Here is a 12,782-nt window from a genome sequence, read left to right as displayed (position 1 = left end):
GGTCTCACAGGTGCAGGTCTGTAAGCATCGCTTTGATAAGAATCCTCACCCTGTGCTGGTTTCTGCCAGTTTTCCCAGGATCCTGGCAAGCAGTCTTTGCGGTCAGCAGGGTGTCCCGATGGATCCCATCCTGGTGCTTGGAAACTGCAGAGGAGGAAAAATACATCTTCCTCTACCTCTTACAGTTAGTGGTTGGCAGAGACCTGTTTTCCCAGGGCGCCTTGTAAGTGGATGAGCTTGTCTGTGGGAATAGTTCTCCACGGTGGCCACAACCTACTTCTTCAGTCTGAAAACCAGATTTTATTTGCCCGATGCGTCACACTGCACCCGCTCCAGTTTAAGCGGTACCCAGCGCCTCCCCTGATCCGGTCCGGTTTCCGGACGGGACCCAGTGTGCCTCCCTGGATTTGGTCCGGTTTCCGGATGGGAACCAGCGACTCCCCGGATCCGGTCCGGATTCCAAAAGGGACCCAGGGCCTCCCCGGGATCCGGGCCGGTTTCCGAAAGGGACCCAGCGCCTCCCGGATCCGGTCCGGTTTCCAAATGAAACCCAGCGCCTCCACGGATCCGGTCTGGTTTCCGGACGGGAATCAGTGCTTCCCCGGATTCAGTCCAGTTTCCAAGTTGGACCCAGCACCTCCCTGGATCCGGTCCGGTTTCCAAAGTGGACCCAGGGCCTCCCCGAATCCGGACCGGTTTCCAAGATGGACCCAGCGCCTCCCAGGATTTGATCAGGTTTTCAAGTCAGACCCAGTTGGACTCCTGCCAGTTTTCAGACTCAATGCAGCAAAAAGAAATGTCCAAATAAAGTCTGAAATCTCCTAAGGCAAAATCTGCAAAGCCAGGATCTGAGGGCGACTCTCCCCCGGCCTCCAGAGGTGGTGAGAAAACAGCTAGCTCCAAGGCACATCAGGTACGTTCATCTGGTTGCTCTTTGCTGCTGGAGGTCATTGGGGGTGTCCTTCAGCTCCCCTTCTGAAGCGGGAGTTATTAAAAGAAAAACTGAGATGCATTAAAATTTGTAGGAGTTCATATGAGCAAAAATCAATTGGAATCGGGTGGTATCCAATCTAACAGGTAGAAAGGACCTCTGAGGAGATGTTAAGGATCCAAAACTTACAGGCAGAAAGGAGCAGAAACAAGGAGGCTTTAGGAGGCGGAAAAACCAGGTTGGTTATTGCATGGTTACTTTTCTTTAGGGGGTGGCAGGGGTCTGTCAGGCAGATTACCCAGCTGGAGCTGATCAGGTGATTGCTGATTGATTTAAGATTATCATTTCTGGAAGAGCCAAAGCTATGATTAAGTCAGTTTGGTGATGTGGGGCTTAGTATAAACTGTTCAATTTTGGGCCTGGTGCCTTGTTTTTCACAGAATTACAGCTGCCATAATAATGACAATGGCTAAAATACACGCCAGGCTTTATGCTAAGAGCTACACAAATGTTTAGCACATTTTTATCCTCACAATAATCCTGAAGACATGGGTATGCTTATTATTGCCATTTTTTTGAGACAAGGAAACCTAGGCAAAGAGTTGAAGTAATTGTCCATGGTTCCATAACTGAAGGTAATAAAGCCAGGATTTGAGCCCAAAAGTCGTGCTCCAGAACAGGTATTTGCCTGGGACAAATCTCTGGGCAAGGTTTTGTAGCATGTATACCCAGAAATTAAATAGTTGGGTCACAAGTGTCAGCATTTTATTATTTTCAGTGTCACTGTTCCGGTTTATATTCTCAGCAGCACTGAATGAATGTTTCAGGCTCAGGTCTCTCTCCTCATGCAGAGAGCTTACTGGTAATGATACTATGCATGATCTAAACTAGTCATCTCTCTGCTGACCGTCTGAAGCCTAGGAGACTTGTGCCTTCAGCTCCACTTAGCACATTGAGTTTCTTTTGTTGTTGTTCTTTTATCTTTTTTGGACATGGCTATCTTTTTAGTTTTTCTCTTTTGTACTTAATAATTACATGTTTGGGTAGAGAGCAGTCCTAAAACATGAGCTTTAGCACCACCTGGACTTTCAATTCTATTCATCTGCTCTAACCACCAAATATTTCTTAAAACTCTTCTCCTTTGTTCCATTACCAAAAATTCAACATGTTTGTGTTGATCATCTTCTTGATGAGCTAGATACAGGGCGTACAAAAACAAATAAGGAAGAATTCTTTTCTCTGAAGACCTTGCAAAGGAATTAGCCATATAAACAACTAATTATAATGAAATGTGATAAATACTAGAATGGAAGTATAATCATACTCTATGAGAATATACATGACAAAGTATTTATTTTTGCTTTAGGTGGGGCTTAGGGATGGTGACATATATGTAGGAAATTGAAAATGAGTAGGGTTTTCTTAAACTCTGAGGAAAAAAGTGAAGGTATTTAGCAAAAGTGAGGAATATAAACAATAACTTGAAGGCCTGAAAGTTCATAGCATTTTCAAGAATCAGCAAGTTGGGCAATTCATATGGTGAGTGGTGGCAATTGGGTTGCCTGGGATGGTAACTGAGAGGTGGGAGCTGGGTCACAGCTCACTACCACCTCCCTGGTTTGGCTTTTATTGATTTTGTATACAGTCTAATTTTACGTATCACTTTTCCCTTAAAGATTTTTTTTTTTTTTACCACAGGAACTCTTAATGATTTATACCACTTTTTAGACAATGACTCCTTTTTTCCCAGTACAATGATTTTTTACCATAAAGTCCACTAAATAAGCATACCAAACAAAGTTGTACTTTTAACATTCTTGTTTGAAGCAAAGGCACACTTACAAATTTGTTTTATACAATAGTTTCTAGTCAAAGAATATTCCACGGAACAAATTTGAAATGCATGCTAAGTTTGGATGAACCCAGATGTGTTGCTTTGCCTGTGGATGCCAAGCAAGAGGAATAAACCTGTATTCTCTTTACTGCCTTTCCCTCTTTTGCACGTATACTATTTTCTCATGCTTTAAAACACATAGTTTTCTGGGCAAAGACTCCAGTCTTTTCTATTTATGTCAAAGCCTTCCATATCAGGTAGTTATTTTAGAGTTTAAGTCTCAAGGGAAAGAGAATTGTCAAGCCCATATGATTTTGATATTGAATGCCTGCCTGGTATTCAAACACCTGACTTTCTACCACCCTTCAAAGAATGATACTTCATTCCTCCTCCAGCCATCATAAATCTTTCTCCTTTTAGAATATAATAAAACTTCATTATATTTCTTTGTATGTGCAAACAGTATTCACTTTCAAATTGATTATTTGTTATTAACATGTTTTTCTTATTGACTTGATGTATTATCTGAGAAAAATGTCGGGTTATTAGACTGGTACGGATGCATTCATATTTAACAAATTTTCACTTAAGAGCATTATTTTTTGAAATGCATTAAGGTCATTACAGAAGGAATAGATGTGTTTGGATTCCATAGAAGGCCATTTGTAAGAGCACAATTAATAAAAAAAAAATTCCAGTCTACTTCTATAGATTGACAAGATTATTCCTGTTGCTTCTAATTCCAAGAAAATAATTCAATTCTGACCACTAAGTGAGAGCAGATAATTTATTGGGAAAAAAGTTATTGTATTAGTCATTTCACCAAAGTCTGTGTGAAACATCTAGTCAGGAAGGGTAAGAGTGAGAGCTGCTGGGGGTCACAATAGCCAGAGATCCAGGGCTATCTTTTAAAAGATATATAGAAAGAGCAGTGGAGAAAGGCAGTTAAGGAGAGGGAAAGAATCATAAGCAGGCTTCATGCTCAGCAAAGAGCCCAATGTGGGGCTTGATCCCATGACCCTGGGATCATGACCTGAGCTGAAATTAAGAGTTGGACGCTTGAACAACTGAGCCACCCAGGTGCCCCAGGGCTATCTTTTATTATTTGTGCTGCCACTCTTTTCTGCCTCATTCTTGTCTGTCTCTGCCTCACATTCCAGTTCCAAGGAGAGATATCTAATTGGCACGGACTGGGTTATTCCTACATTTTAGTGACTACTTTGGAAAACAGTTTCTCAAAGTAGGTTTTTTTATTAACTGTGAAAATGAGTAAAGTGTACTTAGTGTAGGAGAAACAACAGAAATCCACCAGATTCTATCAATAGTCTATCACACACACACACACACACACACACACACACACACACACACACCTATTTTCCTCCATATATGAAAATTTTCAAATACCCTCAGGTGACATAATCAATCTATCTCAAACAGAACATACTCTGAGCCCTGTGGAGTAGATTAACCAAATGATAACCATTTTAAGGCATTCATCTTCAAGTCTGGAATCTCTGGATTATCTATCATCCTTGTTTCTGCAGCTACTTACCAGCTGTTTATGTCCTCCCTTAACAACCCTTTATATGTATTGGTGTTGTTGTCATTGTTGTTTTTTCTAAACATGTATTAAATAGTGGTGGCCTTCTGGTAACCTTCACATGGGACATAACTATTATTAGCCTTGGTCAATTCTGAGAGTTTCATTTGGGCAAACCATTATCTGTGCCCATGACTCAGTATGGAAACTCTTCTCAGTTCTTTAAAGAGGACATAAAGAAAGGTGTAATTCAAAATACCATCAATCGGAGAGACTGTCTTTCTCCACTGTCTTTTAGGGCCACACATAAGTAGGACTGAATTACATTTAGAGAGGAGCATGGAGCACCATCTGAAAACCAAACTAGTTTTTCATTCTCCATCACCCAATCAAAGGGAATTGCTAGCGAATCTATAGATAGGGATTTAGGAAAAAGTAAGGGTGTCTTTTAAGTATTTGAGATGACATAAATCTCTCAGATACTTCCATGTGGCAAACTACTGGCTATTCACAAAACTCATCATTCTTTTATTCTCTCTGGAGTTATTTCTAGGCTATTTGTAGCAGCTTCCTTTCTTGTGAAGTGTGACCATATGACTGTGTTCTACCTCACGGAATTGTAAGGTACCATTTCAGGCAAAGACGTTTAAAAAGTTTTGGGCTTCTTTTGCAGTTTTTTAAATCTTCCCTGATACCCTGTATATGTAGAGGATAGCAGTGCTCTAGGGGATGGCAGTAATTTAAGAAGCAGAGATTCTGGATCTCTGAACCACTGTGTGGATGAGTGCTGCCAGCAAGGAACACCCAGACTGGGATGTCACATGAATGAGAAATCTACCTCTGTTGGATTAAATGCCTGAAGCTCTACATGTATTGTAGAAATTAGTATTAATCCCTGGGTTGAGAAACACTAATGTCTTGTATTTGGTTCTTCGTACTATAATCGCCTTTATATCAGTGGCCACTGAACTAGCATAGGGATTCTGCCATTAGCCAAAGACGCCTACCCAAGTATATACCAGTAAGCTGGAAAGTAGTCACCGGATAGGTTTGTTGTTCCATAGGCCTTGGCAAGTACTCCATTTTGGCACTTGATCCCACTGGCCTCATTCTGACTCTTAGACCACAGTGACTATGGCTTTCTCAAACTAAGGTTAACTAGAACTCTTTATCCAGTTCTGCCTAAAAGATTTAGGTAGTTCTCTGTCTTGTTTTTCACAACGCACATTACCTTATGTTGATTCAGAAGGCTGGAAGAAAGGACTAGAGAACATAATATGGTGCTACAGAATATCCGTCCTTAACATGTATGATTTTGATTTTATTCCAGGGTCTCTAAGTATGGGAAATTGACTCAGAGGCCATGAATGTAGTATGGATAGCTCAATTTGGTCTTTAGAATATTTTTGGTTATATAGATCTAGTAAAATTATACTACCTATTACTCATATATCTGTGGTTCCATGATTAATAAACCTCAGCTGGAGGTCTCTGTGTGTCTGGCAATCTTGGAACTTGGATGATCATGCTGACTCTCTTGTTTGCTAGGAAAACCAGTGATAATATTCTGCTTGTACACACTGGTGCTTTTTAGTGGTCAGCATCCATTTTGATTCTTGGTGCCTGCCTCCTATTGGTCATTAATTATTTTGAATGTATGCCCTGATAGTAAAGGTGAATGCTGTACATCTGCCACTGCCTGGACTTGGCAGGTCTGAGTTCTTCCCAATCATGTTGATATCAGTAAGCCCAGTTATCAGGGTTGAGAGCTACATGGGATGATCATTTCAGAGGATATATATATATATCTCAGAGGATATATATCTTGGAGAAAAATGAAGTTACATTTCTCATTCATATGGTTTTGACTTGTGACAAATTTATATCTACTATAGTAATTTAAAATTAAAGTATGATATAAAGTACTTTAAACCAAATTATTCAATTAAATACAACTAATGAAAAGTTTTTATTCCTGAGGCTACCAGAAAGAAATAGAAGACTGGCCATCATGGAAAAGCCACATTTTGTTGGTATTACTCGCACGTGTTTTGCAGCTTTCAAAAGTTCAGTAATACAAATCTTTTCTTTTCCAGATATTTGAGTAAAAAACAATATTTCAGGAAGATGTGAACCCATTATTCTGCTACTTACCTCTGTGCACACATATACCCTATTATGAGATGCATGGGGAAAAGTTATAGATTCAATCGGATGTCCAGTAAAAAGGTTTTTTTTTTAATTTTTTAAATGTTTATTCATTTTTGAGAGAGAGAGAGAGAGAGACACTGTGTGTGTGTGTGTGTGTGTGTGTGTGTGTGCGCGTGCACGCACGCATCGGGCAGGGGCATAGAGAGGGGGACAGGGGATCTGAAGTGGGCTCTGAGCTGACAGCAGCGAGCCTGATGCAGAGCTCAAACTCATGAACCATGAGATCACAACCTGAGAGTAAGTTGGAACTTGAACCGACTGAGACACCCAGGTACCCCCAGTAAAAAGTTTTTAAAGTCATTCTTTTTCAGTTAAGTAAGGACTTTGTCATGTGTTGAGAGTCAAAGAGTGGGAAAAGAATGATGTGCTCAAGGATAGTGGTGAATAGTAAAGTTTACAATTAGCTTTGGGGAATTAGGAATGGGTTAGAAGGGTAAAATGACTACCACCTAGTGATAACCCTTTCTTCTGACATAGCTAAGAGATCATGATCTGGAGTGGAATTGAAGCCAAGCTATCATCCTTCTGCTGTACCATATTGCCTACAGCGGGTTCCTTGGGTAGCTCTTTACACATCACTCCGAAGCTATTTAGTCAATGAAATAATGTTTGCTCCAGGTATTAAGATGGATCTACAGTGGTGGAATCTGAATGAATATTCCTTTTAATTGATATTCCAATTCTGAGTAATTAGGAAAAATGTTGAAGTGGTAGTTAATGCCCCGTGGTTGCAGTACTAAAAGTAGAATATAGTGGAAGCCTTCCTTAGATCTGAGAGTGAATAGCATGTACCAGTACAACATAAAAAATCATAGACTCTGTATGTTTTTCTCTAGTGCTTCATTAAGAGTACAAGACATGGGGGCACCTGGGTGGCTCAGTCAGCTAATGTCCGACTCTTGATTTTGGCTCAGGTCATGATCTCAGGCTCCTGAGATCGTGCCCCAAGCCTGGCTTTGCACTAGCGTGGAACCCGTTTAAGATTCTCTCTCTCCCTCTCTCTCTGCCCCTCTCCCTGGCTCGTGTGAACTTTCCCTCTCAAAAAACAAAAACAAAAACAAAAACAAAAATACCAGTGGAAGGTATGGTATAACTTTGTCACATACTCAAAGAAAGGGTAAAGGATTTATTTTTTTTAATTTTTTTTTTGGTAAAAAATTTTTTTATTATTTAAACACCAGATTTTTAATGTAGGACAAACACTTGAAGACTTTGTATCTTCTCACTGGCATGCCATTTTTTGTCACTCAATGTGGTAATTTGAAACCATCGAACAATATTACTTTACACGAGATTAAACACCCTCGCTCTTTTGTGGAGACAATACCTGAGATAGAGGATCAACTTGTTTTTTTCCAGTTAAGCTTGACAGAACGATGAAATCTGAATGATTATTATTGTCTTTACTTTTAAAAAGGGTTTGTTTAAAGGGCCAAATATGGTAGTAGTCTTTGAAAATTCTTTTTAGGTTCAACTCCAGGCAGCTCAGATCTTTTATAAAAACTCCAGCCCTCACTGGGTCCCTTAAGAGTGATCAACCGAAGATCTGTAATATGAAACTTCTGTGTGAATTAACTTCCCCCAGATGGGGCAAACCACAGTGTCTTTTAATGCACTAATGGTATCAAAATGTATGAACATCAGACGTAACTGCATGCTCACATTTGACACCAATCTGGTATTATAATAAAGGAATTATAATGTAGGGCACTAGGGAAATCACAGTACATCCTCACATCCTGCTTACTACTGCTTAATAATCTCATAAAGTCTTCTTTCGATCAAACTCCCCTCCTAGGCTTGAATAATAGGATCATAAGAAAGAGATAAGGCAGAAATTAGAATTTAGGACTCCCCAGTATTAATGACTAATGGATTCCCCATTTACCATTAAACATTTTAACCACTGCTCATTGGCTCATGGGGAATATTACTTTCCTTCTGGTCTTAAACAAAATATAGATAATAAAAATAATTTAGGAAACTTCTTTTTGGGACCTGCCCTTAACTCATATTAACACTCTTGGAAAGTCATGTAACTACTGGACTTTGAAAGACAAATGGAACTTTTAAACACCTTTTTTGTTTTTTAACGCAACGTTCCAACTATGAGATGTGACTGTGAAAAAGCCTTCACGATATTGTATTTAATATTTTGTTTTAAAGGAAAACAATTAACACCCTATGCTTTTCCTAAGAACACGTCTTTCTTAATTGTTAAAAATTTTACAAAATTGAAACATATGACTTAGAAGGGGCATATGGATACACAATCTTGCAGTTACTCAAAGTGTTCACTTTTTTCTTCATAGTTTACAAAATGTAGAGGAGAGATAATTATTTTAAAAATTATGTGTAGTTGTAGAGTTTTTATTGTTATGGTATTTCTATAATAATTGTAAAAGAGAACTCTAAACTTCTTATCCCATCTCCTAATAAATGAAATGAATCCAGAATTCCAGCCATCTTATTGCATCCTATAACTTCTCCCACCTGTAAGAATGAATTAACTCTGCAAGATTAATAACCTTTCCCTTCCACATCTTTAAGCTAAAGCATACTGAAGAATTGACAACTCTAAAAACTATTTTCTCAAATTAGATTCATTAATGAATATACTTGATTCTAAGAAATGTTATCAAGGTTGTCAGTGAACGTAGCTATCTTGTGAAATGGAATTTGGTTATGTATTCACAAGTGTTTTGTGTTGCACCATAATTTTCCTACTCATACCTCAGCTACAGCTACCTAACAGCCACCACAACTTTTCATTTCTACCTGAATTACAGAAGAATTTTCAGAGAAGACAGATTTGATTTCAGGCTTCAATTTTAAACTAAAAAATACAGCATTAGAACACAAAGTTGAAATATATGGGGAACCAGGGGCTGACAAATGTGAACTTAGGTTTCCAGAAAACCAAGAAAAAAAACAAGGAATTTTCCTGCAAAAAGGTACATTAAATGGTTGCATAGAAAGTTTACTACATATAACCTGCGTTTGTGTCATAAAATTTATGATGTCTGTGTCATATATGGGACATATGCAGATGTCATAACTGCCACTGGGGCAGGCAAGCTCCAATCTTTTCAAAGATGATAGATCTTTCTTTCTTTCTTTCTTTCTTTCTTTCTTTCTTTCTTTCTTTCTTTCTTTCTTTCATGTTTATTTATTTTTGAGAGACAGAGAGAGACAGAAGGAGCGTGGGGGTGGGGCCAAGAGAGGGAGACACAGAATCCAAAGAAGGCTCTAGGCTCTGAGCTGTCAGCACAGAGCCCGATGCGGGGCTTGAAATTTTGATCGCGAGATCATCACCTGAGTGGAAATCAGATGCTTAACCAACTGAGCCACCCACCCAGGCGCCCCAATTATTATTTCTTTAGTATCACTGACAAAATGTGGTAGTTATATCTTCTATATTCAACAATATTTTTTTCTTCATCAGTCTGCTGAATTACTTCTGGCTTCTGGATTTTTTTTTTTTTTTTTTTTTTTTTTTTTTTTTTTGTATAGAAATAAACCTTGAAGGCTTTGGGTCCAGGAATGAGACTCTAAAAAGAAAAACTGAAGGCTAGTTTATTGCCTATACAGTGTGTCTACTTATGGAGGGGAAAATAGCAATAGAAAAGCACCCACATTTATAAATCATTCATTCACTCCTTCAGAATCTATTTATTGCTTATGGGGTATAAAGAGCCTGACATCAAAAAGCACACAGTCGACTGCCTTGGATGTACTGATAGGAGTTACGACTTGGTGATGGCCTTTATAGAGCTGCATACACATGCTAAGGTTTTGCCAACCAGAGAGGCTTCTGGCAGAGGCAGTATCTGAACTGTGTGGCTAAAAGGAGGAGCAGAGTTAGCTAAGGGAATACGTGTATGGAGAGGAAGATACTCAAGCCACAGTCTCCTCCCCTCGTCCAGGCAAAGCCTCAGGTACAAGGAATTGCAAGGAAAGAAGTGTCAAAAAGTAAGTCAGTTGGCTATAGAGAACTAAGTTCTGTACAGGCTTGCAGAGATGTTAGGATGTTTGGGCTTCTTCCTAAGTTAGTGGGTAGTCATTGAATAATTTTAAACAGGAAAATGATTTGTTTTGGAAAAGTCATTTTGGTATACTGTGGAGTCACTGGTATACTGTTGGGGGGTGGGGCAGAGTGAGTCAAGCTTCCAAAGGGCTTGAGGGGCTACTGCTTGCGGTCCTTGTGTGATGTGATAAGGGTCTGGCCAAGGGGGTGGTCAGACGTGGACAACTTTGAGAGGCTTGGCAACAAGAGGAGAGGTGGGAATTGAGGTCTCTTCCATATGTTTACTTGGGGGAACCAGTCTGATGGTACCGCGTGTTACTGAGAGAGGGAGAGCAGGAGAAGGCTGAAGTCTGGGGCTCACCAGGGATGCTGAAATAGAGATTGCATTTGAGTACCCTGCTGCCTTGCTGCACCTTCAGATGAATTCAGCTGAATCTGGCTGAGAGAGGATAGCTGGCCAGGACCAAAGCTTTATTTCCGGTGCTAGATTTAGATTAACAGAGGAAACTTGAATTATTGGCCTCTATGGAAGCCACTGACTCCAGAGGAGAAATTCTCCCTTCAGCAATGCTGGGCACTAGTCCATTTGGAACAAAAAATGCTGGAAGAGGAAAAGACAAAAACTTCATTTGGATATAGTAAAAGGAAAGAGGATATTTTAAAATTGACTAAATAAAGAGGAGTTAAGGCAAGTATTACATTCTACAGCAAAACTCCGTTTTATGTATAGTTGTTAAATTGTAAAGAGAAGATATTTATGTGGAAAGTTTATACAGATTTTGAGTTTTGCCTTGACTCACAAAAGTTCACTTTGTAGCTTTTTTTCCTCTATTGGCCTGCTAAATGTAACATTCAATTCTGTGCTGTCTTCAAAAATTAATCGATAGCTTAGTCATAATCTAATTTGGGGTTTCCGTTGGTGGCAGCATCTCTGTGCTTAATTACTTTTTATCTGTTGAATGACTCTATTTGTTTTGGGGCATCTAAGGCAGGGAAGGTCTTCTGGGATCCACGAACTCCTGAAATTGCATACAAAGCCTGTGCATAGGTATTTGGAACCTTTGTCAGACAGAAAGTGCACTAGAGTCGGTGCTTGGGCACACATGGGGTCTGAGTTTTCCAGGTCTCAGTCATAAATCCTGCAAAGCTCCCCCTCTCCATTTTCTCTCACTTATGTTAGTTTGGGGCAGAGATTTTGGCTCCATGTTATCTGACTTTCTGACGTATTTGGTTCCTGGCTCCAGGCAGAAAGGGCCTCTTTTAACAAAGCCATATATTCTTCCCTTCCTGCTTTCAGATGGGCCAGCCTTAACAAAGTGGCTGTCTCTTCTCAAGCATGAAACAGTTTGTCTCTCTTGGCTCTTGGTTGCAAGCAATGGAACACAACTCTGTCTAATTTAAGGGTAAGGAATTTTGTGGAAATGTATAAGGTAGGACATGAGAGGAGGTCAGGAAGTAGGAGTGGAGGCAGAGTCTCACCTCCAAAACGCTCCGATTAGGGCATTGCCCCTGGCTGAGAGTGTCCAGACATTACACCCATTATCATTGCACATCCCTGCCATTGAACACTGTACCATGAACTTCATCTCTGTGTCCCTCATTGAGGGTACAAAATCTGGGAAAAAAAGAACCTGGTGGCTGAGTCTAGGCACATGTCCCCATCATAGCTGCTGGTATAGGAGGGGGTATACTTGGCTTTCTTTGGCCCTTGTATCAGGATATGGTGGTGCCTCTCATCAAGGCTCGCACAGTGAAGATTCCTTCTGGGAGGAAGGGGTTTGTATAGACAACAAAGGACAAATAATTCACTACAAGTTTGCCCCTTTGGCTACCTCTAGTTTTCTTTCTGCTAATGATTACATTTTAAAATGTCTTCACCTAACATCATGTCACTGTTTCCTGGGCAGTTGAAGACGTGCTTCTTCCTCTCCCCTTGGAGGAAAACCCACGGCAAGTCAGGCTCCAATCCAGAATCTCAGGGTGATGTCCACTATTCAGTTTTGCACAGCCCCACTTCAGAATCCTGCCACTGATGGTGTGCATTACATCATTAATTACTACCAACAAACCTCCCCCAAGAAAAGGGTACTTCATTAAATTGTGTAAAAATAGCCCTGACTCAACAGGGAAGAAAAAAAATAGGTAGAGGCATTAGTCTTTGTTTCTGCAACTGGCCATGAGGCAGTAGCTGGTATTTATGACTTTCTTCCTCCACCACCCATTTCTGTTTGCTTTG

At 40.0% G+C, this 12,782-nt stretch overlaps 1 pseudogene; it reads left to right on the top strand.

The window, feature by feature from the left end:
- The first annotated feature begins 231 nt into the window (after positions 1 to 231).
- Positions 232 to 12,782, top strand: part of LOC132680445 (5'-nucleotidase domain-containing protein 2 pseudogene) — a 39,261-nt pseudogene continuing 26,710 nt past the window's right edge.

Source organism: Panthera onca, chromosome A1, assembly GCF_046562875.1.
Source record: "Panthera onca isolate mPanOnc1 chromosome A1, mPanOnc1 haplotype 2, whole genome shotgun sequence".
NCBI lineage: Eukaryota > Metazoa > Chordata > Mammalia > Carnivora > Felidae > Panthera > Panthera onca.
The sequence above is the reverse complement of the archived record's forward strand: the minus strand, read 5'-3'. Positions and strand labels throughout refer to the sequence as shown.